Below are 21,955 nucleotides of genomic sequence, written 5' to 3'. Positions count from 1 at the left end.
GAGCTCAAGGATTTTGACCCACCACCTTCCAAACAAGACCTGACTTTGCTTCCACCACGGGCGCCGCAGCACCCCAGAGCCACGAATGCGACCCAGGCCTCCCTTGCTAGGTATGGTGTGTGGCAATAACAAATCGAACCCATGGGAATGTAAAGGGAAATCCACATGTAAGATTAACAGAAAAACAACATTACACGTCATTGACAATATACATGAAAGAACAGAACATAACCTGTGAGCAGGCATGGGAAAGAACTGGTCCATACGGAATAGGGCACGAGGGGTTAAGGCCAGACCGTGAGATCCGTGCTCCCAGCCATCTGGATAAAAGCGCGGGCCCCACCGCCCCCTATTCCATCAGGAGGACCCCAGAGACAGGTCACAGATTCGGCTTCGCCCAGTCGCTGGCCCGGTGGGGCACTCCACGTCCAGTCGTGGAGAAAACAGAGGGCACTGTCACAACAGGGTTCCCATCAATATAGAGAGTTTGAATCAGATATCATCTGCAGAGTGTGGAGTGAGCAGTGGGCCCCGGGGTGAGTCCTCAGATTCAGAGCGGTCTTCTTGATCAGATTCAGTGTCCACAAGGTCACATAATGCAGAGAAGGGGTTAGACACAAACTGTGTGGTCTCACACAGCAGACGAGAGCGCTCCTCTACCGCCTGTGCCGGGGTGGGTTTAGCCCCCGATCGAGTCTGGCGCTTACGTTTCCCCTTGGGAGATGACCATTTCGCCTCTGTGTCCCCCTGCTGCACGGGTTGGGCGAGACCTTTGGCATGGAGCCAGGTCCATGCGTCCTCCGAGGAGGTAAAAATGTGTGCTTTAGGGCCATCCTGGACACATAGTTTTGCAGGGAACAGAAGGGCGTATTTTATGTTATGTTCTTAAAGGCGTTGTTTCACTTGGTAGAAGGAGCTACGTTTCTTTTGAACTTCGGCAGTGAGGTTCGGATAAGCTGTTATTAATGTGTTCTCAAACTTCTGTGGGCCCTCCTTACGAAACAACTGGAGCACTAGATCTCTGTCTCGGTAATTGAGGAGGCGGGCTATAAATGGTCGGGGATGCGGTCCCGGTGGCGGGGGTCTACCTGGAACCCTATGTCCTTGTTCCACTGAAAAGAAACTCTATCCTGCAGGACTGTATCTGTGAGGCACTTTTCCAGGAACAATTCAGCGTTGGGGCCCCCAGCCCTCTCCGGAAATCCCTGCGACGCAACTCGTCCACCTCTGTAGTCAAGTGAAGCATCTTCTCCTGGAGTGTCTTCATGGTGGGGGTTAGCACAGCCATATCTTTCTCTGCATCTGTAACCCTCTCGGCCAACGCCCGATGGTCGGTCTGTAGTAGATTAACATCAAGTGTTACAGCATCGATCTTTGTCTCCAAAGTGGTCCTGGTGTCCAATATGGCCTGCAAAACCCTTTCGAATTGCGAAGTGTGGTTATGTAGGGTGACTTCCATTTGTCGCAGTACCTGGTAGGTCGTATCCAGCCCGTCAGCTGGGGTATCTGCTGTGTCCATGGTCACCGCAGGTGTCCTAGTAGACTTTGGTTTGCCCATCCGGCCACTTAAGCTTTGTTGAGGCCCCCAGGGGGGGTTATCCACCCAGCCATGCGTCAAATAGGCCGGCGTCAGTGGTGGTTGTTGGGGGGGAGGTAGCAGGTGTCATGTCAGGCGACCACGGAACACTAGGAGATCTCTACCCATGTGTAGTGTAAGTGCCCACGACTATCAGCGCGGTGAGGATCCGGAATGGCCTGCGCTCGCCAGACCACGGCACAGACAAAGTATAGAATGTCACTGGTGAGAGAATCTTCACTGTCAAGGAGATGCTGAATAGGTGCCTCCGATCGGTTCACTATTGTCACTCTGCCAATTGAGGGACCCAGTCAGGGCGGTCCCGTAGCCTGAGCAATTTATTGGGCCTTGCAGGGCAGTTTCGAGCAGACCACCGATGCGGGCCAGCCAGCCGTGGCGCTAGTGCGCAGGCCGCAGACCCCCAGCCACCAGGGCATGCCGCCAGACAATGGGTTGCAGCAGTGGATTCTTGATCTCAAGTCCAGTAGCTGGGTCCCAGTCATGCGCTGCACCTCAAGTCCCAACCATGCAGTGTGAAATGCGTAGGCTGCACAGGTCGCAGATCGAGAAATGCCACTGAGGCGCTGCACCACAGCTTCACAGCTCCTGCTCGCACAAACATAAGCCTCTGTCTCCCTCCAGCAGCTTCCAGCGACGGGGCCTGCAACCCCCAATCGCCGACGTCCGACTCGTCCGAGCGGGCCTGTGCCTCGGTCCTAGCGGTGCTCACAGACACAGCACACGTCTCTGCAGCAGGCCACGCTGCCTCAGCACTCGGTCCCCTGCGGGAGAGGTGTCTCCTCAATCCCCAGTCCCTTGCTCCCACAACGAGGGCCAGAGCTCTCCGGGGCACTCCTGGGGCAGAGGACATGCAGCGATTTACCAGGGAAACCGGTGATCGCCTGGATACAGGAGGTTTTTCTGTCAGGGAGCGGAGCTGCGAATTATCCTGCCGCTCCGGTCGCCATCGTGGCCACGCCCCATTGAATATCACTCAAAAGTACACTGAAACTATGAAAGTGTCACACATAGGCAATCTTAAACCTTGGCGGCTATGTATGTATGTCTGCGTGCCAGCAGGCAGGTGTCTGAATGTATGGTTGTATGTATGTGAGAGTGTGTTTGTATGTGGCCTTGTAGACTCTTGTGTCTGTGTCTACACCTGTCTGTGTAGAGACCAAGTTTTGATTGAACATGGCCTCCAAATGATCCCCATCTCTGCTGTTCTGAGAAGCACTTTAGTTTGCAAAAAGGGCTAACTTGAACTGCTTTTGATAACTCACCAGTGATCATATCAAATAATTACTCAGAGGATATAGTATAAGACGTGAACTGCATCAAGAGTTCACTCTTTCACTGGCTTATTAATAGCACTCTGTGACTTTAAAGATTCACCGTTCAACTTGGTTTTGTGTGCGTTTCCACATCCTTTTGCTGCCGTCTGAGAACCAGAAGAATGTTTTTGCGGATGATTAAATCGTGTTGCCTTAGTTCGCTTGCGATCAGGCATTCCATTCAGTTTCTTTACTCTTGGTTGATTTGCTTAAACATGTGAAATTATATGGTGGTATCAATTTAATTCCCCTAAAGTCGATGACTACTGAACACAGAAAAAGAATGGATACTGTCATCCTTTTTAGCAGGGTGAGCTAGGTGGTCATGGATGAAATGAGCAAGAAGAGTGCCTTTAGCGCACCAGAACAGTATGAGGTAACGTAAAATGACAGGAAGGAATAACGCATCTCCAATTGTTGTTCAAATACATTATCAACAGTAAACATGCACAATTGATCATCACAGGAGAGTTGCGTTCTGCAGTTCTGAGCTCAAAAGCATAAAGCAAATGGCATTTGAAGAGAGTACAATTTTGCTACATGAAATTAAAGGGGGAGTTTGAGTTGGGGGAGACACAAATGATGAAAACTAGATGTCTGCCAGGCTGAGTGGAAGACTGTATAAGGCTAAGTCTTTAAATGAGCATGACACCAAATGTAAAGTTATAGTTAACCCAGTTTAGTTGGATTTGCTGTTTATCAACACAGAAAACACACTTGAAGGTAGAGAAGGCATACATTGTTCTCACAAAACACTTGAGAGCTGTTAACCAATAAAGTCACATATCTAGTATTGCCCTTTCAACCTGCATTAATTTGGCGGGTGCTGCTCTCTTTTCACCCCTATTCACCTTCTTGACAACACAAATTATCTATAGACTCCATACCACACCACACAATTCCACAACAAACAATTCCAAAACGACATATCTCTAACAAGTACTCCCACGACCCTACCATCTCCCCCCACACACCCTGCCACTCTCGTCTCCCTCACACTGCCACTGTTCCCTCTCATCTCACAATGCCAGTACGCCCTCTCATACCTCCCTCAAACTCCCGGTCTCTTATGTTTACTGGCTGCTCACGCATGCTAACTTCCTGTATCACCTTTACCACCTTGTGGTGTGCAAAAGTCCACCTCTCGCCCCCCACAACCTCTGGGTGCCCCTCCTATTTGTCCATCTCTCTCGTACTCCCTCTCACATCTCTCTCTCATGCACTCTTCCCACCACTCTCATATTAGTTCACTTCAGGTCTTCAAGCACAATTTCTTTCCCGTGCCTTTTCAACATTTCCGTCCCTCAAAGCCACCCTCTCCTCCTCTCCTTAAGGTCTCTTCTGCGTACAAAGGTGCTTCCTCTTCATGCGTCTGCGGTCTGCTCTCTCCTTCTTTCTCTTTCTCACACGCTTTTTCTTCTCCTCTAACTAGAGTTCATTCACTACTAAATGCACAAATTACCTATCCCTCTCTAACTTCTATTCTGTGCAGCTCTCATCCCTATCTATTCATATTCACCATGTCACATAATTCCACTACACAAACACAATTCCACCCCACACAATTCAACAAGTAACAATTCCAATTCAACCCACATAATTCCACTCCAAACTGCATACATCCACTACACCCCAAACCAAAACACATAGATAAAAGATATTGTCAGTTACAGTACCAATAACTCATGCAAATGCGAGACCGATTGCATGGCAAATGCTTGTTGTTCTTCTCACCCTTGCTGCTACTCTGCCCACTTCCCTCCCTTTCTGTCCCACTGTCTCTGTTACCCTTCCTAACCGGCCCCTCCACCCTGATCCTTGCCCCGCCCACTTCTCTGCACCCTTTTATACCACAGAAATGCTTTAAAGTCCTCCCTGAGCTGCCACCTGAGCTAACTTCAGCTTCCACGCACTGTTCACCTTGTCCTCCCCCTCCACCACTCTCTGAACCCTGCGCTGGACTGTACTGCAAGAGCCGAACCTCCCCGTTTCTCCTTCCTTTCTGTCATCCAGCCACTTGGCATCCCTTGCCTTCTTCACCTCTCTCTGTTTCCCCTACTCCTCCCTTTTTTCCTGCTGCTTACCCTGGCCTTTCACCTGATCTCCGCCCTCACTGTCACTATAAGTTGTCTTTCCTCTTCCAATGACACCAACTATGTCTCAGGCACCTCTGTAATCCCCTCCCGCACCTTGCCTACTTCTGCCCTTTTACTCCACCCATGATTTCATCCATCCTTGCATGAGTCTTAAGTAATGTTTTGTTTTTTAAAGCAATAACTTAAAAAATATAATCCAGATTTACTTCAAAAGTAGGGAAGTCGAATCCAAAAAGTAAAAAAAGCCGTTAAATGCAGTTTGTGGTGCCGGGGTGCAGAAGGGAACGTTTTCTTTTACAGTGTGGGTGTTTACATTCTTCTCTGTGTTTCCCTTTTCGTGGTTAAGGCATTATTATCAGATTCTTACTGTGGTTTTAGAGTTGCAGTATATTGTGTAACATCATTTACTGACACAATCTTTAAACTCTGAGAACTGCACATGGACTTTTTTTTTATTTGCAGCAAATGTTGGAATGTCACAATTGTTGGACAAACGGCCTTTCATTTATTTTTGAAGCATTTTAGGAAAAACACCCATGCCATTTTCTTACTACAACTTCTCAGTCTTAAAAAAACTACATTTCACACTGCATCTGTGGTTTTGCACAGGAAGATAGGCTTTGACCTCTCAATTTCTGTGTATATAAAAATGCAACTTGCATTTGTATTAATTAACTGTGCTTTACAAATCAGTTTTATTCACATTCACAATTAAATATGAATATGTTTATTATTATGATATGGCCCCCTCCCTGGGATGTTGCTAGCTATGCTGAAACAAGTAGTTGCCAGTGGCAGGGTGGGGTTATTGTTGTATTATGGCTCGTGGCTGCTTTGCTGTAAGCCTCGAGTCGAACGTCTAGAATGTGTGTTCAGTGTTCTCTCTCCTGGCAGTTGCTTGCTGACTGGGAGAGAGAGCACAGTGTTTGAGAAGTGTTCCTGAAATAAACGGCTTCACCACTCACAAGTAAAATGCCGTCCATGTAACTTCACTACATTTTTGGCGACTAGCGTCAGCAAGTGCAGTTATTTTCTCTCAACGCGGATGCTTTGGATCCACGGTTTCCTGTTTAGGCATAGGATGCGAGGCGTTGTTCTGTGATCGGCGCATAAAGAAACATATGGATTGAGATTATGTGCTTACCTGGACTTTGATCGGCTGTGAGTTCTTCGTAGTCTGGTCATCGGCTGCTCAGCTGTGAGTTTTTCTTTGTTTGTTTGTTGTTTGGATGTCATCCGGCACGTGCTGTTATTTCCCGCGGCTTTTCTCCTGCCTGGATCTCCTAGCAACGCTTATGTATAGCGTTGGTGTGCCGACGTCAGGCGAACACCTCTTCACGTTTTTAGCGCCCATTTTGGAGAGTTGTGAAAACTCTCATTTGGCAACACGGCATTTGCAAGAGATCCAGACGAGTTGTGTTGACGGACTGCACGCTCTGAGCATATTAACTTATGTGCCTTCTGCGGTGATAGGCACACCTGACCTTTAAACAAAAAAATTTGAGAGGGAGGATTTTTAGTACTTCCATTTTGTGTTGGACTGCTGAACTTATCATATTAATTATTGGGCCTTCAGCAGTGATAGGCACACCTGAATTCCGGAAAAACCGAGAGGAGGAACTTTGTCGTTTTTTCTATTTATTTACATACACTTACGCCTCGTTTTGGTTCCTTCTTAGTAGTACAAAAAGAGAAACATTATATTCAAACAATGGGTAAGCTTTTCAATGGTTTTGTTGTAAACGATGGATATTGCGACCACTGCAGTACATTCCCCACCTCAGTTTTTGGTGCAACCTGGGAGTCCACCAATACTACGGGAGGAGTGGATAGACATATCTGATAATTACCTTAAGGCACTAGATGGCTTAGGGTTCTCCTCCAATAGGAAAAAAGCTATCTTACTTAGTTCCTTAGGCAATGAAGGTCAGCATGTGTTGAAGTATTTGCCAAAGGCTGTTGATAAGGCTGGCCATCCTATTGACGATGTATTTTTAGAAGCTAGGCGGAGATTGGAATTGAGGTTTGGCAAGACTGAGAATGTGGTCATGCAAAGGTTTAATGGGCATATTTATACACCGTCTGCGCGATTGTGCGTCATACATTTTGACGCACAATCAGCGCAAACGTTGCCCCGTATTTAAACTTTGACGCCCGAGCCCGCGGACAACAAAATTCCGCCGTGTGCGTCATTTTTTGGATGCGGCAACCCGCCTTGCGTTAATTATATGCAAGGTAGGCGTTCCCGTCCCAAAAATGGCTTAAACGGACGTGCGTCGTATTTATGCTTTCGGGCAAAAATGATGCACGGCCGGGAGGCGGAGCCAGAAAATGACGCACAGCCCGATTTGCGTCAAAATTTAACGCCTGGGTCAGGGCAGGCGTTAAAATGGGGCAAACACACCTGTATTTAATCAGAACACACAGAACAAACAGCAGAGCAGCAGAGCAGCAACAGGGAGCCATGGAGGTGATTCTAATCCAGCGTGCACGCAGACGCAGAGCCCAGCAGCAACAACAGCAGCTACAACAACACCAGCAGGGACCCCAAAGGCAGCGCAGAAGGCAGGAGAGGATATTCCGCCCAAGAACCACCCTTCAGGGCCTCAGGGAACACAACATCATACAGAGGTACCGGTTGAACTGGCAGGCCATTCAGCAGCTGCTGCGAAACATTGAACAGCAGTTGGCCCCCACTTTGGTGACACCCCGCACCATCCCAACAGAAACAAAGCTGCTTGCCGTACTTCACATGCTGGCAAGTGGCTCTTTCCAAACAACTGGTGCCCTGGTTGGCGGAATATCACAACCATCATTCTCCGCCTTTTTGCCCAAAGTACTGGACGCCATCATTCGACTGACACCCGCCACATCTGCTTCCCTAAAACACTGCAGAAGCAGCAGGAAACTAAACAGGGGTTCTACGCAATCAGTGGCTTCCCACACGTCATTGGTGCAATCGATTGCACACATGTACGCCTTGTGCCACCTGCTGCAACTGAACACCTCTACCGCAACAGGAAGCACACACATTCCATCAACGTGCAGGCCATTGTCGATCACCAGGGATTGATCACCAACATCATGGCTAAATATCCTGGGAGTGTACATGACTCATTCATCTTCTGTCACTGCACCATCAATGAACACTTCCAGGATGGACGGTATGGCAATGGACTACTTGTTGGTAAGTACAAAAACCTACTTATATATACACTGCACAGCAACCCTCTAGGACACACAACACATACACCACAACAGCAACATGTCAACAGGAACACACTGAGGTCGTGACTTCACTAACCATGTTTCTTAAGTCACCATTGAACCTGTCACACATCGGAATTTACTGTACAGCCTAATGTGAAGACGTCAATGAGTGTGGTTGCCGAAATGTCACCTTGCAAATTGTAAGTGTCCCATTAATACATTGCATAAGTCTAAAGGTATGGGATGTCCAGGGTACTTTGATATGAACGTGTTAACAACACTTTCAATTTTAACTGTGCATGGAACCATCATCTCACACTCAGTGAAGACACACGGACACCTGTATCACAAGTCACAATGCTAGGGAGGGCACACTGTAGCGCAAATCCCAAAACATACTGCTGACAAACGGTTAGCAGACAAGCACTCGTTCAGCCAAGGAAACAACACAATGCAGATGGTATAGCCTACAAGCATAGGATGTCACATTAGTACACAAAAGAGTCACAGACAACACAAGACAACTACTGCCATGAAAGGTCTTTTCAATAGTTCCAGCTACATCAACATGATCCCATTCATTTTCTCTTGCAGCTGATCAGGGGTATGGCATCCAGCCATGGATTATGACACCATTTGGCAACCCGAGTACAGCTGCAGAGCGTGCATACAACAAGGCCCATAGGAGGACACGCAGCATTGTCGAGCGGACCTTCGGCATCCTCAAGTCAAGGTTCCGCTGCCTCGACATCACTGGTGGTAGCCTCCTATATTCCCCCGAGATGGTCTGTAGGATCATCCTCACATGTGCAATATCGCACAACATTTGCATCAGAAGAAACATTCCCCTCCTGAAACCAGAGCCACACATGCCTGAAGAGGAGGAAGAGGAGGATGCTGGCCTGCAACAGGAGGGGGAACTACAGAACACAGCTGCTGGTATACGCAGGCAGCAACAGATTGTAAATAATTTCTTCTGAATATGATCACCTTCACCACTTTAGTTAACAAATTTAAATAAACACCTATTATAATCACCATATCATGGTCTGGCTATTCCTTTTTGCACACCTTCATCTCTACTTCAGAATAAGAGTGTTGCCTCATGGAGCATTGCTGAGATACTGAGTAGGACATGGAACATCCCAGAGCTTATGTGATGCCTAACATACAATGGTCACATACACACACACTCTTAATGACATATATCATGTACATATCTCATTTGAAGGCCAATAGCAGAGAACCACAACTATTTCACACATACATGTTGAAAGCAAAGTCCAACGCAGCATATGGCACACAACTATGACACCATCACTCAATAAGGGGAAAACAAGCCTCATACATGAGGCAGTCAATGTGCTTTGGCATCACTAACAGGAATGTCTGACAAGACCCTTGACAGCAGTTAGTCCAACTGCATCCAATATTTGCAAGGAATATCTGTGACTAGAGTTCCACAGAAGCAGAACATAGACAGCACAAGTGCCACACATATGACATGCATTGCGCACATGACATTCCATGCACATGTCAGCCCATTTCCTAACTCCTGGAAAAAGAAACAAAAGGGTAGTAAGGGTGAAGAGTGCCGCACTTCTAGGCAGTAAAACAATAATTTTAAACAAGTATATAGGTTTAAAGCAAAGACTGGTGCAACCTAGCCAAGTGCCCTACTACCCAGTAGGCACCAAAATCGGGTATCAAGGTACCCAAGGACAAAATGGAACAAATAGGCCACAGCACACAGAATATATTGTCCAGTAATATGACAAGGATGAATATCCCTGATGGTATGTTGTAGGTTGGAGAAAGTATGAGATTGAAGAAGAGTCCCAAGTCTTGTTAGTAGATGATGCCTTTATTCGTGGGTATTAGAGATCAATATGTCTTCATAGATATACAGCCAACACGTGTTTCGTCACACAGGTGACTTCATCAAGGCTGCAAAAATAGTAATGAAAGCAAAAATTGGCATACATATATGTTTGGATTCGATTGTCAACTCATCGGTGACCATATAGAAAAGTTTCCAAAAAGCAGCAAACAGTGACCGGTGATCAGTGTAAGAGCTTCAGTAAGTGAACATTGAGTGAACATGGCAAGCAACAATAGGTGATAGGGACCTAAACTAAAGAGCATGTGAGACAAAGTGAGTCAAAGAGCCCATGCGAGTCATGGTGAGAACAAAAAACCCCGGACAGTGTATATTTGAAATTGTGAATGCCGTGTATAGAGACTGTAGAGTGAAGTGCGACAAGTAGAAAACTAAAACGGGACTGAGAAAGACCAGGCATGTGGGTGAGTAAGAGCACAAAAGGGGAGATACAGAGCCATAATAATAAAAAATAAAATTAATAAATAAAGAATAAAAAAGTGACCAAGAGGCAGTAAGGTGAGGGGGCCCTATGGGGCCAAAGTCAGTAACTCCTACCTGGGCCGTCCGGCCAGAATGGTAGGTAATAATCAGCTAAGTTGGTTAAGTGAAAAATGATCTGGGTAGGGAGAGGAGAGATTATATATGATATAGTTGGCTGTGAGTAGCCAATAATGAAACAAGATCAGAGAATGGTCATAGGAGTAGTCAAAAAAGAAAAGAAAGTAGTCTAGAGGAGAAGTTAAAAGAATAAGTAGTGCGACTGAAGAGCAAAGTGAGTCACTGTGTACATACCTTGTTATATTAGTAGACCTGAGAGTAGTATGGCTGCTCAAGCATCAGCAGGTGAACAGGGTATTGAGTACGTAGGTTAAGACAGGTATAGAAAGCCCTGATAAGCTTTGAGTCAAAACCTACAGAGGTGTCAAAAAATGGGAAAAGGAAAAATAGTGAATAAGTAAACCTGGATGTAGGGGAAAAAGGGGATGTATAAGTGGATGGACAAGACCCAAGCTATTGGAAGTGTAACCGTAGTTATCTGATTGGAGACCAATATGGGTTTTAGTCCTCTATGCCGGTCAAGGAGATCCTGACGTGGTGAGAAGTGTATTATAAACTAAATGGTAAAAATTGCCAGAAAAGTTAAGGTAAAGCATCAATAAATAGTGTAGTTGGTAACACTGGTCTAAGTAAACAAAACGCTGACGTGGAAGTCAATTAAAACACAGTTGTTAGCATGAGTTAGTCTGCTAAATGCTATCGCGGTCGTAGTTATAGTCAAGAAAAAACCATGCGGCAAAAAGAACGTGTATTGCGAACTGGCTGAGAGGCGAGAGGAAAAAAGTGCTTCAGATGCAAGTCCGGAGAAACAATGCGGCCGGATGCGTCAAGTCAAAGAAGCAGCACGTATCTCTAACGGTGGTGTAAAATGAGAGTGGACGGGAGGCGAACGCGAGCAAAAGGGTGCAATACCGACGGAGTAGCAGTGAAGATTTAATGGTAAAAGAAGGGAGGAGGCGTGTGTCGAGTTTACAAGGCAGCATGTAAATCTAATGGTAGTGTAAGACAAAAATACACACCAGGCGAACGCGAGCGTGAGTAAAGACTCGGCAGTTAAAATGAGTAAATAACAAGTACTAATCATGGACGGAATAGTAGTGAGGGTAAACGGCAGAAGTGTGGACTGAAAGTATGAAAAGCTAAGACATACCTGAAAATCCGAGTAGAGAAACGCGGCACGTAGTCTAGGAGCGTCTGATGGTCGATGAGGACCAGCGCTCATGTATTGATATAGTGAGTGGGAGTGTGATGAAAAACAAAGAGGGACTAGGTAGATAAAGTACATCGGGAAATGTGGCGGCCATCTTGAGTGTATAGAGGAGAAAGAAGCTGTATAGTTCATCGAGCAGGTAAGGAGCTGGAAAGGAAGCGACCATCTTGAAATGGTGTGAGTCACAGGGTAAAAGCCTGGACCCTATGTAATCGGAAAAGAAAGGCGTAAGTAAGAAAAAGAGGAAAAAAGAGAGAAAAACAAAGGGAACACTCGGGGACCGCGGCCAGATGGTAGACAGTTGAGAATGTAAAGTGAGATGAAGGCGCGTCCTAGTTAAAATAGGTTAGGGATTATAACGGTGATACGGTGACAAGTGATGTCATATATTCTAGACAACAGTACAGTGAATCAAAATACTGGAAGAAACGGATAGAAGTGAAGTGAGAAGAACGGTGGTACCGTGTCAGATGTGCCGAAGGAACGTTATTGTATAGGTAGTCTAAGGAATGCGATGATACACCGTTTACCGAATACAACAGTAGAAACGTTACGTCCAGCATGTCAAAAGTAATGGTGTATATCAAAGCCGAGACCACGGAATACAGTAGGCCGAGACCACGGAGTACAGTAACCAAATACAACAAAAACATCTTTACATAAATGCATAAATACATTAGATGAATACAGAAATGAACACAACATAGTAAAAACAAATGTTGATATCCTATACACTGTAGGGCTTAAAAGTAAAGTTGTCCATGAGTAAATAAGATGCAATGTGAGATAAACAGAACAGGACAGAGGAACAGAGCAGTCATGTCAGAAAAAAGTGTAACTCACGATCCGTGTTGAGGCCTAGCTCAACTGCGCGGAGTTTTATGATCCATTTGGCCTCGCATCTACGCAAGTCCCTGGTTCTGTCTCCCCATCTTGGTGAGTTGGACACTTGTGTGATACCATGGAATCTAATGTTCAAAAGATCTTTTTCCCCGTGAACAGTATTGAAATGAACAGCAAGGCGATAGTTAATGTTGACATTTCTGATGGCTCTGACATGCTCCTGAATGCGTTCTTTCAGTGGGCGTATAGAGCTTCCAATGTAGATCAGACCACATACACAAATCAGACAGTAAACAGTGTATTTAGTGTTGCAATTCATGAAAGTCCTGATGTGGTATGTATTCCCAGTGTTGTAAGAAAAGGATAAGGTTTTGTTAAGGGCTAACTGGCAGGATATACAGCAGCCACACTTATAAAAACCAATTGGTTTCTCTGGAATCCACCCTGGAGGGCGTGTCAGAGGGGAGGGGCAGAGAAAGCTAGGGCACAAAATGTTTCTAAGAGTCCGACCCCTGCTGTGAACGATGGTGGGTGACCTGCCTACTGAGTCTTTGAGACATGTGTCCAGCATTAGCAAGTGCCAGTGTTTCTTGAGAATACGTAGTACCGCCTTACTCGCCGGGCTGTACTGGGTAATGAAGGAGACCGGTCTCCTGCTGGAGGAACTCTTGGTACTAGGCTCCTCAGGGCTTCTGATTAGTAAATCGTGTTGGACCTTGTTAGAGATATGTTTACTGGCTCCCGAGATAAGTTTGTTGGAGTAACCCCTAGCTCGGAAGCGCTGGGTGAGGTTCTTGAGTTCCTGTTTGAAAACAAGAGTGTCAGTGCAGTTACGTCGAATTCTGACCATTTCTCCGTATGGGATGGCCCTGATCTGTGTGAGGGGATGAGCGCTCTGTGCATGTAGAATGGAATTGCAGGCAGTGGGTTTCCTGTAAAGTCTAGACGTGATTTTATTGTTGGTGATGTACAGCAGCAAGTCTAAGAACTCAATTCGATTAGTGTCCACCTTGTGAGTGAATGCTAAGTTGAATTCATTTGTGTTGAGGTGGTCTATAAGTAACCTGAGGTCAGGGATGTTTCCAGTCCAAATAGCAAGAATATCATCAATATACCTCCCCCAGTAAAGGATGTGTTGGGTGAGATGTGTCGGACAATTGGACCATCAGTGTATTTTCTTGAACTGGCCCATGTATAGATTGGCATATGATGGAGGATACTTAGCTCCCATGGCTACACCCTGGCACTGCCGAAACCATCTACCATCATGTAGAAAAACATTGTTCTCTAGCACTAGTCGTGTGAGATCAAGAAGCATGTGTGTGTGTTCAAAAAGTGTGGCATCTCGGGCACCTAGCGTGTGCTGGAGCATTTCGAGACCCCTTTCCAGGAGAATGGACGTGTAGAGGGAGCTAACGTCGAGACAGACAAACACACAATCATCCGTCCATTCGATGTCTTCAAGTTGACACAACAAATCCCTAGTATCCTGTATGTAGGAGGGTAAGTTATGTACCAAGGGTTGGAGGAAAGAGTCAACGTACTCAGAAATATGTTCTGTGGGAGAACCAATGCCTGAGATAATGGGTCTTCCCGGAGAGAATCCTCCTGGTTTGTGGACTTTGGGTAGAATGTATATGCAGGGAGCCCGGGGCGCCTCAATGTACAGAAATCTGTATTCTAAATCAGTAAGGAGACAAAGATTCTTCCAAGACGTCAGTTTCTTTTTGATCACGTTGGTGATGTCAGGAAGGGGGTTGGTTTGAACTACAGAATAGGCCTGTGTGTCATTAAGTTGTCTGTTGATTTCAGCAATGTAATCAGTCTTGTTCATGATGAAAACTTTACCCCCTTTGTCCGCCTCCCTAATGACTATGTCTGTGTAGGTTGAGAGTTTGTGCAACGCTCGAAGTTCATTGGGATTGAGATTTTTGTTAGGTCTGTGGGTACAGGTGTTCATCTTATCCTCTAAGTTGTATAGTTCTGTGCTGACGGCTTTGTAGAAGACGTCGATGTGATTATCCGGAGGTAAAGTGGGGACAAACATGGAGCTGGGTTTGAGCCCACTGTCAACTTCCAAGTTAGGTATAATGTTAAGTTCTGTCAATAGTTCGTCAAAGCTGAGCGGTGGTGATGATGTGTTATCTAGGGAGAGAACCGTTTGAATGTCCTGCAAGTCCTTAATGGATTGATTGCAAGTTGGTAATGAAGTCCGAGCAATTATGTTTGTATCTGGTTTGTTGTGGAAAAACTTCTTGAGTTTAAGATTGCGTATGAACTTGAAGAGATCTATGTGTTTGGTAGTGTAATCAGGTTTAGAAGTAGGACAAAAGCCCAGACCTTTTTTCAAGACATTTATTTCATGTACAGATAATTGCAAACTGGAAAGGTTCATAACCTGTACTGTTTCCTCTGAAAAATGGGAGGTAGGCTGTTGAGGGGGACCACTCAGGATCTCTGGGTTTTCGCGGTCGAGCGAGTTGTCACGCCCTCCCTGGTGTTTACTGTGATGTTTCTTGCCCCTCCTGCGGGTGGATTTGTGTTTATGCCTGACCTGTTGTAGTTCTGTTGTAATCCCTTTCTGTATCAGCCAAGTTCCTCTAAAAAAGAACTCTATTGTTGGGTTGTGTTCTGTGGGTGTGTACTAGCAGAGGACCCCTCCAAAGGCGAGTCTCCGCAGTCACTGGATAAGTTTGAGATGTCAGATAGACTGCCCGCGGTAGACCCAGCAGGCGTGTTAGATTTCGTGGGTCTTTTGCTGGAGTCTTTATTGACCTGATCAAACCTCCTTGCAAAAGTGTAAATCCTGCCATTGTTGTAATCATTGTCATCTCTGATAAGTTTACGCATCTTTTTGTCCTTTATGTATAATTGATATCCGGTGAGTATCTCCCTCATAATGGTGTAGTTTTTATTAGTAGCTTCAGGGAGGTTGAGATTTTTAATCTCCTCCTCCAGAGATGCAATGTCCTGGAGTAGTTTGTTGTGTTTTCTATCAGCATGTTTGATCAGTATGTTAATCATGCCAAAGGAGGTGGAGGAGATGAGGTGTTCCCATTCCCCAAGTAAGTCAGGGTCAAGGTCTTCAAAGGATGGGAATATGATCACGCGCAGTCCTCTAGGGACTTGTTTAAGTTCCAAGTACCGTTTGAGAGTAGTAATGTCCCACCAGCGGGCTAGCTCTTGTTTCCTTAGTCTCTCTAGTTTAATGAATTTCTGTCTTAGTCCTTCCTTAGTAGGTGTAGGGTCTGTGGTGCGTAGAGCTAACGGTTTCCTGGAGAAAAGCTCTGCAGCTAAGGTGTCCCGGTTATCATCAAATGAAGCCAAGGGTGAAGAGTGCCGCACTTCTAGGCAGTAAAACAATAATTTTAAACAATTATATAGGTTTAAAGCAAAGACTGGTGCAACCTGGCCAAGTGCCCTACTACCCAGTAGGCACCAAAATCGGGTATCAAGGTACCCAAGGACAAAATGGAACAAATAGGCCACAGCACACACAATATATTGTCCAGTAATATGACAAGGATGAATATCCCTGATGGTGTGTTGTAGGGTGGAGAAAGTATGAGATTGAAGAAGAGTCCCAAGTCTTGTTAGTAGATGATGCCTTTATTCGTGGGTATTAGAGATCAATATGTCATCATAGATATACAGCAAACACGTGTTTCGTCACACAGGTGACTTCATCAAGGCTGCAAAAATAGTAATGAAAGCAAAAATTGGCATACATATATGTTTGGATTCGATTGTCAACTCATCGGTGACCATATAGAAAAGTTTCCAAAAAGCAGCAAACAGTGACCGGTGATCAGTGTAAGAGCTTCAGTAAGTGAACATTGAGTGAACATGGCAAGCAACAATAGGTGATAGGGACCTAAACTAAAGAGCATGTGAGACAAAGTGAGTCAAAGAGCCCATGCGAGTCATGGTGAGAACAAAAAACCCCGGACAGTGTATATTTGAAGTTGTGAATGCCGTGTATAGAGACTGTAGAGTGAAGTGTGACAAGTAGAAAACTAAAACGGGACTGAGAAAGACCAGGCATGTGGGTGAGTAAGAGCACAAAAGGGGAGATACAGAGCCATAATAATACAAAATAAAAATTAATAAATAAAGAATAAAAAAGTGACCACGAGGCAGTAAGGTGAGGGGGCCCTAGGGGGCCAAAGTCAGTAACTCCTACCTGGGCCGTCCGGCCAGAATGGTAGGTAATAATCAGCTAAGTTGGTTAAGTGAAAAATGATCTGGGAAGGGAGAGGAGAGATTATATATCATATAGTTGGCTGTGAGTAGCCAATAATGAAACAAGATCAGAGAATGGTCATAGGAGTAGTCAAAAAAGAAAAGAAAGTAGTCTAGAGGAGAATTTAAAAGAATAAGTAGTGTGACTGAAGAGCAAAGTGAGTCACTGTGTACATACCTTGTTATATTAGTAGACCTGAGAGTAGTATGGCTGCTCAAGCAGCAGCAGGTGAACAGGGTATTGAGTACGTAGGTTAAGACAGGTATAGAAAGCCCTGATAAGCTTTGAGTCAAAACCTACAGAGGTGTCAAAAAATGGGAAAAGGAAAAATAGTGAATAAGTAAACCTGGATGTAGGGGAAAAAGGGGATGTATTAGTGGATGGACAAGACCCAAGCTATTGGAAGTGTAACCGTAGTTATCTGATTGGAGACCAATATGGGTTTTAGTCCTCTATGCCGGTCAAGGAGATCCTGACGTGGTGAGAAGTGTATTATAAACTAAATGGTAAAAATTGCCAGAAAAGTTAAGGTAAAGCATCACTAAATAGTGTAGTTGGTAACACTGGTCTAAGTAAACAAAACGCTGACGTGGATGTCAATTAAAACGCAGTTGTTAGCATGAGTTAGTCTGCTAAATGCTATCGCGGTCGTAGTTATAGTCAAGAAAAAACCATGCGGCAAAAAGAACGTGTATTGCGAACTGGCTGAGAGGCAAGAGGAAAAAAGTGCTTCAGATCCAAGTCCGGAGAAACAATGCGGCCGGATGCGTCAAGTCAAAGAAGCAGCACGTATCTCTAACGGTGGTGTAAAATGAGAGTGGACGGGAGGCGAACGCGAGCAAAAGGGTGCAATACCGACGGAGTAGCAGTGAAGATTTAATGGTAAAAGAAGGGAGGAGGCGTGTGTCGAGTTTACAAGGCAGCATGTAAATCTAATGGTAGTGTAAGACAAAAATACACACCAGGCGAACGCGAGCGTGAGTAAAGACTCAGCAGTTAAAATTAGTAAATAACAAGTACTAATCATGGACGGAATAGTAGTGAGGGTAAACGGCAGAAGTGTGGACTGAAAGTATGAAAAACTAAGACATACCTGAAAATCCGAGTAGAGAAACGCGGCACGTAGTCTAGGAGCGTCCGATGGTCGATGAGGACCAGCGCTCATGTATTGATATAGTGAGTGGGAGTGTGATGAAAAACAAAGAGGGACTAGGTAGATAAAGTACATTGGGAAATGTGGCGGCCATCTTGAGTGTATAGAGGAGAAAGAAACTGTATAGTTCATCGAGCAGGTAAGGAGCTGGAAAGGAAGCGGCCATCTTGAAATGGTGTGAGTCACAGGGTAAAAGCCTGGACCCTATGTAATCGGAAAAGAAAGGCGTAAGTAAGAAAAAGAGGAAAAAAGAGAGAAAAACAAAGGGAACACTCGGGGACCGCGGCCGGATGGTAGACAGATGAGAATGTAAAGTGAGATGAAGACGCGTCCTAGTTAAAATAGGTTAGGGATTATAACGGTGATACGGTGACAAGTGATGTCATATATTCTAGACAACAGTACAGTGAATCAAAATACTGGAAGAAACGGATAGAAGTGAAGTGAGAAGAACGGTGGTACCGTGTCAGATGTGCCGAAGGAACGTTATTGTATAGGTAGTCTAAGGAATGCGATGATACACCGTTTACCGAATACAACAGTAGAAACGTTACGTCCAGCATGTCAAAAGTAATGGTGTATATCAAAGCCGAGACCACGGAATACAGTAGGCCGAGACCACGGAGTACAGTAACCAAATACAACAAAAACATCTTTACATAAATGCATAAATACATTAGATGAATACAGAAATGAACACAACATAGTAAAAACAAATGTTGATATCCTATACACTGTAGGGCTTAAAAGTAAAGTTGTCCATGAGTAAATAAGATGCAATGTGAGATAAACAGAACAGGACAGAGGAACAGAGCAGTCATGTCAGAAAAAAGTGTAACTCACGATCCGTGTTGAGGCCTAGCTCAACTGCGCAGAGTTTTATGATCCATTTGACCTCGCATCTACGCAAGTCCCTGGTTCTGTCTCCCCATCTTGGTGAGTTGGACACTTGTGTGATACCATGGAATCTAATGTTCAAAAGATCTTTTTCCCCGTGAACAGTATTGAAATGAACAGCAAGGCGATAGTTAATGTTGACATTTCTGATGGCTCTGACATGCTCCTGAATGCGTTCTTTCAGTGGGCGTATAGAGCTTCCAATGTAGATCAGACCACATACACAAATCAGACAGTAAACAGTGTATTTAGTGTTGCAATTCATGAAAGTCCTGATGTGGTATGTATTCCCAGTGTTGTAAGAAAAGGATAAGGTTTTGTTAAGGGCTAACTGGCAGGATATACAGCAGCCACACTTATAAAAACCAATCGGTTTCTCTGGAATCCACCCTGGAGGGCGTGTCAGAGGGGAGGGGCAGAGAAAGCTAGGGCACAAAATGTTTCTAAGAGTCCGACCCCTGCTGTGAACGATGGTGGGTGACCTGCCTACTGAGTCTTTGAGACATGTGTCCAGCATTAGCAAGTGCCAGTGTTTCTTGAGAATACGTAGTACCGCCTTACTCGCCGGGCTGTACTGGGTAATGAAGGAGACCGGTCTCCTGCTGGAGGAACTCTTGGTACCAGGCTCCTCAGGGCTTCTGATTAGTAAATCGTGTTGGACCTTGTTAGAGATATGTTTACTGGCTCCCGAGATAAGTTTGTTGGAGTAACCCCTAGCTCGGAAGCGCTGGGTGAGGTTCTTGAGTTCCTGTTTGAAAACAAGAGTGTCAGTGCAGTTACGTCGAATTCTGACCATTTCTCCGTATGGGATGGCCCTGATCTGTGTGAGGGGATGAGCGCTCTGTGCATGTAGAATGGAATTGCAGGCAGTGGGTTTCCTGTAAAGTCTAGACGTGATTTTATTGTTGGTGATGTACAGCAGCAAGTCTAAGAACTCAATTCGATTAGTGTTCACCTTGTGAGTGAATGCTAAGTTGAATTCATTTGTGTTGAGGTGGTCTATAAGTAACCTGAGGTCAGGGATGTTGCCAGTCCAAATAGCAAGAATATCATCAATATACCTCCCCCAGTAAAGGATGTGTTGGGTGAGATGTGTCGGACAATTGGACCATCAGTGTATTTTCTTGAATTGGCCCATGTATAGATTGGCATATGATGGAGGATACTTAGCTCCCATGGCTACACCCTGGCACTGCCGAAACCATCTACCATCATGTAGAAAAACATTGTTCTCTAGCACTAGTCGTGTGAGATCAAGAAGCATGTGTGTGTGTTCAAAAAGTGTGGCATCTCGGGCACTGAGCGTGTGCTGGAGCATTTCGAGACCCCTTTCCAGGGGAATGGACGTGTAGAGGGAGCTAACGTCGAGACAGACAAACACACAATCATCCGTCCATTCGATGTCTTCAAGTTGACACAACAAACCCCTAGTATCCTGTATGTAGGAGGGTAAGTTATGTACCAAGGGTTGGAGGAAAGAGTCAACGTACTCAGAAATATGTTCTGTGGGAGAACCAATGCCTGAGATAATGGGTCTTCCCGGAGAGAATCCTCCTGGTTTGTGGACTTTGGGTAGAATGTATATGCAGGGAGCCCGGGGCGCCTCAATGTACAGAAATCTGTATTCTAAATCAGTAAGGAGACAAAGATTCTTCCAAGACGTCAGTTTCTTTTTGATCACGTTGGTGATGTCAGGAAGGGTGTTGATTTGAACTACAGAATAGGCCTGTGTGTCATTAAGTTGTCTGTTGATTTCAGCAATGTAATCAGTCTTGTTCATGATGAAAACTTTACCCCCTTTGTCCGCCTCCCTAATGACTATGTCTGTGTAGGTTGAGAGTTTGTGCAACGCTCAAAGTTCATTGGGATTGAGATTTTTGTTAGGTCTGTGGGTACAGGTGTTCATCTTATCCTCTAAGTTGTATAGTTCTGTGCTGACGGCTTTGTAGAAGACGTCGATGTGATTATCCGGAGGTAAAGTGGGGACAAACATGGAGCTAGGTTTGAGCCCACTGTCAACTTCCAAGTTAGGTATAATGTTAAGTTCTGTCAATAGTTCGTCAAAGCTGAGCGGTGGTGATGATGTGTTATCTAGGGAGAGAACCGTTTGAATGTCCTGCAAGTCCTTAATGGATTGATTGCAAGTTGGTAATGAAGTCCGAGCAATTATGTTTGTGTCTGGTTTGTTGTGGAAAAACTTCTTGAGTTTAAGATTGCGTATGAACTTGAAGAGATCTATGTGTTTGGTAGTGTAATCAGGTTTAGAAGTAGGACAAAAGCCCAGACCTTTTTTCAAGACATTTATTTCATGTACAGATAATTGCAAACTGGAAAGGTTCATAACCTGTACTGTTTCCTCTGAAAAATGGGAGGTAGGCTGTTGAGGGGGACCACTCAGGATCTCTGGGTTTTCGCGGTCGAGCGAGTTGTCACGCCCTCCCTGGTGTTTACTGTGGTGTTTCTTGCCCCCCCTGCGGGTGGATTTGTGTTTATGCCTGACCTGTTGTAGTTCTGTTGTAATCCCTTTCTGTATCAGCCAAGTTCCTCTAAAAAAGAACTCGATTGTTGGGTTGTGTTCTGTGGGTGTGTACTAGCAGAGGACCCCTCCAAAGGCGAGTCTCCGCAGTCACTGGATAAGTTGGAGATGTCAGATAGACTGCCCGCGGTAGACCCAGCAGGCGTGTTAGATTTCGTGGGTCTTTTGCTGGAGTCTTTATTGACCTGATCAAACCTCCTTGCAAAAGTGTAAATCCTGCCATTGTTGTAATCATTGTCATCTCTGATAAGTTTACGCATCTTTTTGTCCTTTATGTATAATTGATATCCGGTGAGTATCTCCCTCATAATGGTGTAGTTTTTATTAGTAGCTTCAGGGAGGTTGCGATTTTTAATCTCCTCCTCCAGAGATGCAATGTCCTGGAGTAGTTTGTTGTGTTTTCTATCAGCATTTTTG

General features: G+C 45.1%; 1 long non-coding RNA gene across 2 annotated transcripts in view; it reads left to right on the top strand.

The window, feature by feature from the left end:
* Positions 1-5,780: 5,780 nt before the first annotated feature.
* LOC138295597 (uncharacterized) overlaps positions 5,781-21,955 on the top strand; it is a 559,610-nt gene continuing 543,435 nt past the window's right edge. For both annotated transcript variants that reach the window (XR_011203638.1, XR_011203637.1), the window contains exon 1: positions 5,781-6,204. This is a non-coding gene — a long non-coding RNA (uncharacterized lncRNA). The remainder of the gene's footprint in view (positions 6,205-21,955) is intronic.

This window comes from Pleurodeles waltl, chromosome 5 (genome assembly GCF_031143425.1).
Source record: "Pleurodeles waltl isolate 20211129_DDA chromosome 5, aPleWal1.hap1.20221129, whole genome shotgun sequence".
Lineage (NCBI taxonomy): Eukaryota > Metazoa > Chordata > Amphibia > Caudata > Salamandridae > Pleurodeles > Pleurodeles waltl.
The sequence above is the reverse complement of the archived record's forward strand: the minus strand, read 5'-3'. Positions and strand labels throughout refer to the sequence as shown.